Raw genomic sequence first — 13,116 nt, forward strand, 5'->3', positions numbered from 1 at the left:
ATAAGATGCTGGTAGTTTTGGTTCAGTACTGACTCAGGAACAGAGCCACCTACTGAATCACCAACTCTACTTTCTACTGCACGTATGTGTTTCTTAGTTCTTCTTTCAGAAGTATGGACCAGCCAAACTCTGCTCAGAGCTAACAGGTTCACAACAAAAGATGGCTGGCTGTAGTTCTATAATTTAAAAAAATAAATAAATAAACAGGACTGTGGGATGGCAACAGAAGGGTAGGAAAGTTTTACCACAAGAGAAATGGCTCTAGGGAATATTTACATAGGCTGGAACTCTAACATTATGCAAACATCTGTGTCAGTTTGCAGCAACACAGATCTCTTTACATGAATGAGATTTACTGTTTATAATAAGAATGATTCTGATAAATACGAATCCAATAGAAAAGAACAGAACTGTCACTCACCACTTTTCACTGGTCATTGGGAAAACTTTTATTTAAAAAGCAGTTACCTCAGCATTCGGTGGTTAATTTGAAAGGTTACCTACCTTACTTGATCAGATCATTTTAAAAAAAAACACCCAAAAGTGACAATCAGATAACTTTTTTAAAAAATACCATTTTAAAGACTGACCCACATGCAAAATGGAATTGTGTAAACTGAAACATTCCCCAAGAACTTGGCGAAATCCAAATCCACTAAAGAAAGCAAGCACAAATAATATATATAAACTAACAAAAATCATTTACTAGTTTTAGGCTATTTATTGGTTTGAAGAGAAGGCAAATGAGTTCGGTTTGCCACTCCTATTCCCAATAATTTTCTGTTTCACATCCCAGGAGATTCCCATCTATAGGGTAAACCAGTTACAACACAATAATTCCCTGGTAACTAAACATGGTTTGTTCCTCCTTTGTATATGGAACTGAACTGCATCATGTGAGGACATTATCATTTTACAGCTGGGAGCCCCAGTGTGGCAGTGTTTTGAAGTGTATAATAGGAAAAAAAATACAAGAAAATATACTAAAATAGAAGATTATTTTCTAATTAAAGGCTTAGTTATTTTATGTAATTAGAAACTGGGTGAAAATATTGGTGGAACAACTTCCCACTTTTTATGCTGTTCTAAAATAAAATTTAACTTTACTATTTTTTTCAGAAAGGGGTGAAGAGGATTTAGCATGATCTATTGATAGCCAAATTTAATACTGATTACTTGCAGATCACTTCATCATGCATTGCACAAACATACAATATGCAGGACATTATACGTTTTTTTGACTAGCAGTTTTGAATAAATGTATTTTAATTGAAATATCTGACTCTTCTGAAACATGGGTCTACAGTGCTTCTCAATTTTCATGTTTAGTATAAAAATTACTTCTGCTTCCCGGTTTTCCTACATTGTTTTGTTTTCTATTATAGAAACAGTCAACATTTTCATGTGTGAATGCCTAAAGGTAGACACCGAAGTCTGTTTTTAGGCACTGAATAGGTGGCCTGATCTTCAGCGATGCTGAGCATCCTCAACTACTTCTGTCTTTAATGGGAGTTGTGAGCATTCAGCAACTCCAAAATCAGGCCACGTATTTAGATGCTTTATTTTAAATGCCCAAGTTTGAAAATTGTGGACTGTTTTCAGCTACTTGGAGTCCCAGAGACCTGTGATTTAAAATTTATAATTATACTGTTTTTAAACTTGACATCTGGCTAGTAGAGCTATGTATGCATCACATTAGTCTAAGTATTTGAACTGACTTCAAGGCTATTGTTTCTTAGGCCAGCAGGCACTCAGAGCGTTGCAGAATGGATGATGGCTGTTTTGGGGGAGGAGAAGAGAGTGCAGTTTGTTGCTCTTCTTGAGGGGTGACAAGGTCTATTTCCAGTTTTAGGAAAGTCTGTTTAATGTCAGACCGTTCAAACATATACATCCTCTTAACCAATCTTCTTCCATAACATTCCACTTATCCTGAGAGCAGACAGTGTATTTAATATATGCATAATTATAAAATTACAATTATTAAAGTCCTGCTATCTTATAAGGTAATAGCCATGCCCTTACCCTTGGTATGGCATCATGAATGAGAGTTACTTTTCTTTATTGAGCCACAATCACAAATCTCCACAAGGACTGACTGATAGCTAGCTAAAAGGGAGAATTTCCAAAAAATTAAATCTTTATTAGAAAAGTCCTCAAATTACTACCATCAAATGTTCTACCTTTCCTTGGGCTTCAGATTATGATATTCCCCCTTTTTGTTCTTATATCTCTTACCCTGATTGTTCCTCTTATCCCTGTACTCTTTCTAACTCTCTGCATCTCCTTGTTTCTGAGGAATTCTTAGCCTCCACTTCTTTTGGAACGTACCTCAGGTCATGGGTGACCTGAATTTTATTCTAATTTAAATTAAGAGCTCAATTGGGAGTAATAGTTTCCGGTTGGTTTCACACTACTGTCTTTGGTGAGGCAATCTCCAATCGTGACCATGCCAGGCACCACAAAAAGATGTGGTTTTTTCCCCCTTTAAAACATCCTTTTGTTTCCAGGGAAAGTGTTTTTTAATCATATTATATTTTCATGTTATTAACCTTTTACAAAAACAACACAAGCCATTAAGTATAGACTATGTATATTATCATTTATTTGTATTATCCTAGCACCTAGTTATGGATCGGTATCACATTGTGGTACACGTACAAATACAAATACAAAACAAGAACAGTTGCTGCCATTAAGAGTTTACAACTGAAGTATAAAACAAGAGATAGCAGATGCACACAGACAGAAGGGGAAGTACAAAGCAGCAATGAGACTGTATTGATGAGCATGGGAGGCTACATAGTATAAATCAGAACATTCCTTTCTATATTTGTCATGCATGCACTGTTTTTTCTGCAGTTATTCTGCAGTTTTCTGCATTCCAGAAAATGACTAGATAACAATCTTTTTACATAATTTGGTGCTTCATTGTAATAGTGAATAGAATGTGTTGTCCTAACTTTGAATATGAAGCCGTTAGCTGTGTGTGAAGAGTAGATAAGCATTGTAGAAGCATTGTTATGCATATTTTGTCTTCATAGCGAATATCACTATAACTAGGAAAGGAAAAAGGTGAGTAACAATGGAAATACGTACTACTGTAAACACGTGATTGTCCTTTATGTGTGTGTGTGTGTGTGTGTGTGTGTGTGTGTGTGTGTGTGTGTGTGTGTGTGTGTGTGTGTGTGTGTGTGTGTGTGTGTGTGTGTGTGTGTGTGTGACCCTTGAAGTTTTCTCAGCTTGGGGATAGAAATAGACAGTCATTTTTCACCAAGACATTTTGGGGGTTTTACTCACTACTACACTGCAGCAGTTTCTGACTTATAGGTTATGGAAAATCATTCTTTAAAATGTAAACATTTATTGTAATCTAAGTAGTATTTATGAAGATATTTCAATTAATCTTAAATATTGTGAAAGTTTGTTTATTGGCCTAAAATTGAGACCACATTTGATATGATAGACTACTTTTGATTTAGTACTATGATGTGAGGTTAATAAGAGGTGTTCTCTGATCTAATGTAGAAGAAGTTGTTGTTAACAGATAGTTGCAAAATTTTTCTCGAGGCCTCACGGTCCTATTACACCCCATCTCAGAAGGGAGCAGTAGAGAAGTCCTCCAAGTGGTCTAGAGTGGTTGTAGGGAAGGCAGCCAATCAGAGAGAGGCAGGGAGAAGCCAGTCAGGGCCCAAGAGGGACATAAAATAGAGCCCTGCATGGATACAAAAATGTGGATCCACATCCACAACAATCACCTTGTATCCGACTCATGATTCACATTCCATCTTTTATCTGTATCCACATCTGCACTGCACCCGCAGCAGCACTCTTTCCCATAGTACTCTCTCCTCTCAGGAGGAGCATCTGTGTATGCACGCATGCATATTGTATATAGGATGTAAAAGGCAGGGAAGCAGCTGTCTGCATGCCATAGCCTTTGAGGATGCTTCCCTGACTTTAGGATCCTATATTTCTTCTTTTCCCCCACCCCCATATACAGAGAAAGGGGAGGTGATAGATCAAGACAGGCAGCAAAATCGCCCATGCTCTCATTGCTGTAGTTTAAGCAGCAAAGTAATTTAGCAAATCTCTCTTGACTTCATTATTGATGTATCAGGTCAATTGGAGAGGGAGGCAATTGCCTCTGCAAACTAAGTCAATGTGGCTTCCTGATTTACCAAATTTGTATCCTCATCCAATCCACAACCCGCAAAAATGGTCTGTGGATATCCACGGATTTGGAGGGCTCTTCATAAAAAAGTAACGGCAGAGCTAGAGAAAGTCAGTTGCTGCCTAGAGCTGCAGGAGTGAGGATTGTGTTCCTGGCTGGCTGAAGGAGCAGCATGACCATGGACAGATCAGTTGCTGGCAGGAACCGGGGGAGCATGAGAGATCTCCTATCTGGCTGCTGGGACTGACTAAAGGACTTCAGTTATATGGTAAGAGTGAAACATTTGCAAAGATGCTGGGGCTGTAGGGAAGTGGCCAAGGGAACTGTAGCAGCATAATGTCTAGTTAAAGAGGATGCAATGGGACATGGCCGCTATTCATAGGGTCCCTGGGCTGGGACCTGGAGCAATGTGTGAACCTTGATTCCCCTCCCCCATTAGCCACAGAGGAAATGGCTTGAATATTGAATTGGGATACACCCCCCAGAAGGGGAACTGAATTGTTAAGTGGCCCAGCTGGAGAACTGGGGCCAGAAAGGCTCAGAAAGGGTAAAGAGCCTCCGGGGAGGAAGCCATACCAGGATTGAGGGACTACTTGAAGGCTATCCGAGAAGGGACTGTGGGACTCTTTAAAGACTGAGCCCGAGGAGGGCTACGGAGATACCAGTGGAGAGGTACTGGGATAGGCCTCCTGTTGGACTGTATATCCCGAAGGAGTCTGTTTGTTTCATACAAACTGTGTGTGGCTTGGCTGGAGGGCTAAGTTGTTGAAAACCTGCCTGAGAAACCACTGAGAGAAGTGCAGCGTGCACCTAGCCAGGGGGCAGTCACGAGAAGTGGGTGCCATCCTGCTTCAGAAACCCTTAATTATTTGATAGGAATTCTGTAAAAGGAAATTTTTATTTACGTTAATTTCTCAATAGCATAAGCACTAGTGATAGGACAGTTACCATGTTAGAAATTTGCTAACTGCACGTCTATGCAGGAACCAGTTTCATGAGAGATTCTGAAGAACGTTATTCTCTGGATCAGTGAAGATTAGCACATCACAAAAGGAACACCCTTGATCTATGGAGCAAGACATGAGATGTACAACAATAAATTCAGTGTAGGATACTGAATCATCATTTATAGGGTTGTCAAGTATATTTAAAAAAAAAATCCAAGAGAGAGAGAGAACGTAAAACATTATGTAAGCAGCACCCTGTTTCTTATACCAAGTGGGGGCTCCTGATCAAGTGTCTCCATGAATTCCATCTGTGGCATTACGGCAGTGGGGCGAGGCAGTTTCTGAAGGTCCCAGGCCATTTAGGAGTTTGTAGGTCACTACTAACATCTGAAACTCCACCCAGCCACAGCCAGCCAGTACAGGTGTTTAAGACTAGATACTCTGCTTAACAGATACGTTGCCACTGGTTTCGTTTTTAGAAGACATAATGTGCAGCCTCAACTGCATTGTGTTCATTCTTGAGGTGATAAAAGCATTAACTGTAGCAGAAAGAAAAGATCAGAACCTCCTAGCCAGATATAGAAGAAAAGAGCCATCTTCCTACTACAGAAAGACGGCCATCCAGTAATAATTGAGAATGTAATTTATTTCTGTACAAGGTCTTTTTTTAATGTAAATTTGGGCATCTGTAATTTGCTTGGTTTATGAATGTCAGATTAGATGACATTATGGAGCAAGAATGCTAGAATTTCAAGTTACTGACACCAAGGAAGGAGGCCTATATGGAAGCATTTCAGACACTCTAATGATGTGGACACTGCCTAGCAAAGTCTGTGCAGTGTCCTTGGAAATATCAAGAATGCTGTGGTTAGGATTTTTGGCTCATCATGTCAGTTGACATAGCAAGATTTATATGACAGTGGCATAACACAAAAGATTTACCAGTTGATTGCTTAACTTGTTAATGATAACAAACTGTGACTTCTTTGGCTGATGTGGTATAATCCTTTCTAACTGCCAATTTATGTATCGATCAGTACTGGATCATTAATGTACTGGATTAGTGTTTGATTCATCTAGTATTGCCAGCCTCAAGCATTCAAAAATCATGACTCAGGGCCCCAAAAATTTGAGACTGGCTTAATAATAGAGATTTTAAAAACAATATATTTGTGGGTTTTATTTGTCTTCTGGCATTTGTACTTTGAGGGTCTGGTTCATACCTTCAACATGAGGTCTAGAAATTAGCTTAGTTAATGAATGCTGAGATTCTTGTGTATTCATGTAGCAAACGGTCTAGGGCTTTAAGAAGAACACCAAATATTGCTAGACTTCTGATACTCAGCAATAATGGACTACCAGTACTACTGGACTTAGCCAGACAACCTAAATGACTTGTTGTGCTTTCAGGTTGTAATACAACATCCGGTGTGTTTGAATTACGGTGAGGAAAATATGAGCATTCCTGAACTGCATTTTGCAGTCTCTTTTTTATTTATGTGATAAAGATACATGCTACTGTTACAGAGAGCACATCTCCATGCATTACAGCCATTGTTAAGTGAAGTTTCTCTTTACATCACATACTTGTTTTGAATTGTACTGTGGAAATCTCTTTACAGTTCCATTAATTTAAGCAAGAATTTTGTACATTTTAGATAAGTAATTTTCCATGCTTTTGATCACTATCTTGGCCTTTGATAACTCAGATCCTACTGTATACTTTTTTTCCGGGAATGTAATTGAAACTTGTACAAACAACAATATGAGGGGAAAGTAAAGCAAGGAAGATCGTGGGGTCAGAATTTTCAGACACTTAATTGGCTTAGGGGTCTAAATCCCATTTTCAAAATATTTTCAATGAGACTTAGGCTGCTAAGTGCCAGTCACTCTGGGACTTGGGCTCCTAAACCACTTAGATACTTTTGAAAATGTTGGCAAGTGTCTTTAGCATATCTTCCATTCATTTGAACCAAAAGTTAACTGAATATAGGCCTTTTTTTGCAACTTCACTCACTCCATTGTTTGTCACATGGCTTCAACCTTTACAATCACATAACCTGTTGCTGTGTATTCTGCTTGCTGCTTTTAGCCATTTTTAGGCCTTTGTAGAAAACTTAGCATAACCAAGGCAAACCAGGAGGGGGGAGGGATGTCAGACAGTGAACACATGAAGTGGACTTGTCTTTGCTTCTCTCTTTCTGAATATGCTGGGGCATATGTCTGTGAAAAACAGGAAGTCTGGATATATTTTAGGACTGCAGCCACGAGGAAATTGTTGCTAGAAGTATAGCTTAAGACAGCTTGCTTAACAATTTTTTTTAGTGACATTTCTTTGTAACTCTTGCTTCAATCCAGTGATTGATTTGTTTGGCCAGCTGTGTAACAGTCTTTTGATTGACATGTCTCTGTAATTTTTGGAGCATAAGAGGGAGGTAGCGAGTCTGAGTCAGGCAAATTGCTTTGTGGATACATTGGAAAGTTCTCCAAGTACAGATGAAAGGACTGGCCATCTGGAAATCTGTGACTGATTCACCTGAAGACTGCCTCAGACTTGTGGGGGTAACTATCAAGTTTTGGGGTATTCTAACCACCTGTTGTATTTGTATGTGCTTAAGACAAATAAGTGCAGACTTCCAGTAAAGGTAATGCCAATGGGAATTGCTGAAGACCAATAAAGTAAAGCTTTAAGTTAAGAGCACTTGGTTTTGACTTGTTTGTGCCAGCCATGTAGCAGGTGGAGGTACTGCATTTCCTTTGGTTTATTTCCTGATACTGACTTGCAGGGACTGTTATTGGGTCGAGGAACCCTGGGTAACCACAACACTTTAAATCTCTAGTTAAAGACAATGGAGTTACTGTGAAAAAACTCTCTGGTGCTGTTTAATACTAGGAAGCCTTAAATGCCTTACAAAAATTCATTATATATTTTACACATTTTCGTTAGAAAACTTTAGGAGTACATTAACCAGTTTTAAACTTTGGTCCTGTTTCAAGGTAAATTTTGGGTAAGGTTGAATGAAACTATGAATCAAATTACCAAAGTTTAAATCTGGTTCCTGTAAAAGACCAAGATTTTTTACACATATGGCTATCAGCTGATCAATGAATAACATCATTGAAAAATGTGGTTTCTTAATCCTGGTTACCACTGTTTTTCTTATCTTTGGATTCTTAAAAGTGGTGATTTAATCTGGAATTGACTTATCATTGTTCCACCACTGTGTTTAAAAAAAAAAAAAAAAAAAAAAGCTTTGTTTTAAAGTAATAACAAACATCAACAGTCCAATCTGAATGCAAGAGAAAACTACAGGTAAATGGTCTTTGCCAGTTAGGATTTGTGCTGGCTCCACTCAGTATAGCAGGTCATGGAACAAAAGAGACTACTGAGAACTTTTGCAAAGCTGTCTTACTGATCTCTTTTTCTCTTAGCATTAAAATTTGAATATAAAAACCTTTTATGTAAAAGGCATAGGACAGGAAATTCATAAATGAAATCACTTAAGTCAATTGTTGCTTATTTTTTGTCTTTAAATCTATTTGCATAAACGTTTTTTCGTTTTTAGCAGAGGTAGCTACTAGGCACTTATTACCAAGGAATGTGTTTTATCTTGTAGAATCAAAATCAGGAAATGTGATACACATAGATCACTACATTTAGATAAAATGGTCAGATCGTAAATTCAAACTCCAACTGAGATTGAAACATTCCAGTATATACCACCTGAGCCAGTGTCATTTTATTTTGTCTATGATGTTTTCTACAGTGTCAGCGAGATGTTTGTGTGTGTAATATGACTGAAGCTTACAGGAAATGCACTGACTAAAATGCAAGGTTTTAAAATGACTTATTAAAATTCTCAAGTACTGAGGCTTGTTTGTGTAATCTCGTCCTATCTTCTCAGTCCCCCATTTTTTTGTCTCTTTCATCTTGTTGACTCATCTTCACATCCTAGATAAATTTATTCTGGAACAGGATGATATTCTTAGTTACTGTATTTAAAACATCCAACAAGCTGTTGGATCCCGTACAAATATTTAATCATTGCTTAGCTGGTGGTGATAGCCATGTGATAAACTGCATTTACAATTCACCTTTGACTTGCACACTTGCGTTTTGCTCACTAACCCCCTTATTCTAACTTCCAATGTTGCAACTTTAAAAAAAAAAACCAGCAACTCAGGTAAAAAATGTTTCCTCCTCAAATGTGGAATTTGACACCAAAATTACATTGAACTGATGCCCAGGTTGAGCAATATTTAATCCGGCACTAGTTAGGTATGCACTTCAGTATCTCATGATCCATCAGAATTAGGAAACAGGAGCTTCATATCACTGGAAAAGAAAGAACCCTTGCTTTAGGATGGGGGATGCACAGTACTTGGATCTAAGCCCTTGAACGTCCTTAATTTTTATACTTTGTGGTTAATAATTGCATACTGGAGAATACATATTTTAAGTAATTTTAGCAATTTTTAATTGCTTTTATAATTTTATTTAATTTGTTTTTTCCTGTGGTTAGAACAGTTTGTCGTAAATAATTAATACACAGGCTTTACAGATAGAGGGTTACAAAGCAAGTCAAAATGAAATTAAGAGCATGCAAATATTTTCAAAAATTTTGGATAAAGATGCCAGTTCAAAACACACACAGGAATAACATGGCATAATTTTTCTTCTCTTTCTGCATTTGGGATGGCAGAATTATTCATGCATTACAGTGTCAGTAAAAAGTTCAACCCCACTACATAATTATGTTTTTATCTGACACACTTTTTACAGAAAAAAAGTTTTAGAAATGTTTTAGTTGTTTGTTTGTTTTTTTGTTTTTTTTTTTATCGGTAGTGTTTCATTTCAGATTCCTAAAACCTACCTAGGATGGAATATTGGTTATCCTGTATCTCGATAATTTACTTTTTTTAGTAGAGAAAAAATTCAAATTTGGAAAACCAAGAGGGAAGGTGGTTATGCTTTTTCAAAAAAGAAAACCTCGAAGGTCTTTGAAGCTGCTCAGAGATTTGCGTTGTTACAAGTAGTTCTGGCAGAGAGGAATAAGGTGGTGGTGAAAGTGTATAATAACCATGTGATAAATAATTGAATTTATCTTACCATGTCTTTGGTTTGTATGTAATCAACTACCTCACATTTTCCCTGGGGTGGATTTAGAACCAGTTTACCCAGCTCCTGGGATAAGGGTTGTGGCCAGGAAGAAGGAGGGAGGCATTGTTAGACAGCTTGTGCAGTTGCTGTCTAGCGTCCTGGATCCTTTGGGCCCTAGACATTCAGTGTACTTTAGAGCAGCCATGAGCTGCTCTAAATTATTCTCGAATGTGGGAGAGGGGGTTCCCATGCAGAACTGCCCCCAAGATTGGTTCCCTGCTTCATCTGCACCTATTGCTTATTGAGCACAGGTGAGGAACTGGATATCGCATCTTTAACTCCTTTTTGACAGTTTACCTGATTTCCATGCTTTCCCAGCTTACCTCATAGCAATAGAATATCTTGCTGGATGTGAACACAAGCTAGTCTTAGCATTATGTGGTGTTTTCAGCTTTTAAAAATCTGGTGGTTTTGTATAATGCTCACTCTGATTGATATGGACTCCTTTTAGCTCTTCTAGATGTCTGTAAAGATTAGATTTATTCTGTTATGCACAGGTGACTGCCGTCTTTGGGATGGAAAATCACAATATCAATCTCTTAAATTTTGCAAGGCAAGGTATTCCAATACACTTTTGTTACTATTCAAGACTACAGAATGGCAAATTGCTGAACAGAATACTTGTATATTACATAATCTCAAAGGTGCTTTTAAGTATTTATGGTATTGCACAATTAATATTTAACTTTTTGAAGAATTCTACATCTTATGCATTTAGTTTTCCCTTAAAAAGCATATGTAATATTTTACATTGCATTGCCTTATACCTGAGGGTCTAAAAGAATGAGTTATGCTCCAAGTTGCCATGTCCAAAGAAGAAACCATGGTCCAAGTCAACTCTTATCTTAACTTCTACATTCTGATAAGGGAATTGAGTGAAACTCTACACACACCACTTTGATTGTTTTACTGATTATTATAGGTGGAGTTGGCAGTATGGGCTACAATTAAAGTTGCCTGACACATCCCATTTCAAATTCTGAATTTCAGTTCCTTATAAGTTTGCCAAATTTTAATCATTTGAGCTGAAATTTTCTATGCTGGATATCTATTTCAGGCTGAATTTCTTTTTGGAAAATTCAGCTTTTTCGTAGGCCAAGGAAAGGGAAAAATACATATTGCCAATTGTGCAAAAAAACAAAACAAAACACTCCTCCCCCCCCCCCCAAACACACACACCACACACACCCCAGACACTTTTTTAAAAATGGTTTAGCACTCCATACTTTGGAACAGAGGCATGAAATTTGGCTTTTATGTCAGGGATGTGCCTCTTCCTGTTCTTGTGAAATTTGGTCAAAGTATAAATCTTTAAAAAATTGCAGTTCACATTTGCTCAGGAGAGAATAGCTAGTGTTTAACAGCTAAAATCTCAGAAGATTCAGTTCTCGCTGGACATAATCAATCACTTCACTGTGCGACCTTTGTTCTCCCCATACTAATTTTTCCACACAGTCCCTGCCTCATTCAGTGTACAGAATGGATGGTAGTAAATTCATGTGCAGCTGTTTGAACAGTGAGTTAAAAAATATCAGTGTGTTGTCATAGGTCTTATTTACTGCACACTATTCAAACCCCAGATACAAGGACAGAATTATTAATTTCCTGTTGGGCTTTTCTGTGGCTCTCATCACTAGAATATCTGGGCTTCATAAATATTAATTTATCTAGATAAATCTAACTCTGTGATGTGCGGGGTGGCTTCATCCCCATTTTAGGGATGCGGAGCTGAAGCACAGAGAGATTAAGGTCAGAAGTATCTACTAGTTTGGGTGCTCGGTTTGAGATGCTTATGGCCTATTTTTCAGAGTACTTAGCATTATATAGCACTTTAGATGTTCAGGGCTCATCTCCCATTAAATTCAGTTGTGTGTGCTCAGCACTTCTGCAAATCAGAACCCTGGCCAAGTAAATGAGGAACATACATTTAACGACCACCTCTGGAAAAGTTTGATTTAAGGGACTTGCTTAGCATCGCCCAAGAACTCTGTGGTAGAGACAGGGAGCAGCATTTGGCAGTCTTCACCATGAGACCTGTCCTTTCTCTTCCTGCAGTTTTCCCCTTGTCTCATTCACTTCCCACTTTTGCAACAAATGAGGCATGGGTTCTTTAGACAAAAGCCTCCTTCACTACGTAACTTATATTCTTCCCCAGAGCATGTCCTTCCTGTGTACTAAATGAGGCAAGAGTACTGTGGAAAAAGCGTGATCATGTACTTAAAGACCGTATCACAATACACATGCACAGGGGGGCCAAATTAATGTTGCATAGAACCCTAATGTTTCAGAACCTTAATTCTGGATTTTCCTAACTTCTGAATACTTGACTTTGCACCCTCAGTGTTCTTTTAACATATTTTTTGTGTCTTATAATACTATATACTCTGTAACTTAATTTTTCAAAATTATAAGCAAACTGTGTTTATGTGAGAACTGATAAAACTAGAGACGGAAGTCCTCTATCTGCTGAATAGATCAATTCAAGCATCATTTTAAGCTTCCCCACATCACCCCAATAAGAGATCTTTACTGCAGGGACCACCTTTATAGGGTAGGAAAAGTAGTCAGTCTCCACACTTGTTCAGTCCTTTTGAATGAGACTGCCATTAAGGATTCCAATTAGTATTAATTTGAGTGTTGTTTTAGGGCAGTAGGCACCTGTCCGCTATATCAGAACCCACTGACTAATTACATGTGAGCCTGCAAACAGCTCTTTTAGGGTGCTTTTAAACTAACTCCCATGTTTTTCCAATCACTATGTGAAATTGGATCACAGAACGCTAAAAATGAGACAACTTCATATGAGATTGATATGTCCCATGATTTTTGATTTCCAG

General features: G+C 37.9%; 1 protein-coding gene across 1 annotated transcript in view; it reads left to right on the top strand.

Moving 5' to 3' along the window:
- BICC1 (BicC family RNA binding protein 1) overlaps positions 1-13,116 on the top strand; it is a 191,516-nt gene that overhangs the window by 98,746 nt on the left and 79,654 nt on the right. The window lies entirely within an intron of this gene.

The sequence above is a fragment of the Emydura macquarii genome, unplaced genomic scaffold (assembly GCF_026122565.2).
Source record: "Emydura macquarii macquarii isolate MOO-44397 ecotype Brisbane River unplaced genomic scaffold, CSIRO-AGI_Emac_v2 contig_1390, whole genome shotgun sequence".
Taxonomy (NCBI): Eukaryota; Metazoa; Chordata; order Testudines; family Chelidae; genus Emydura; species Emydura macquarii.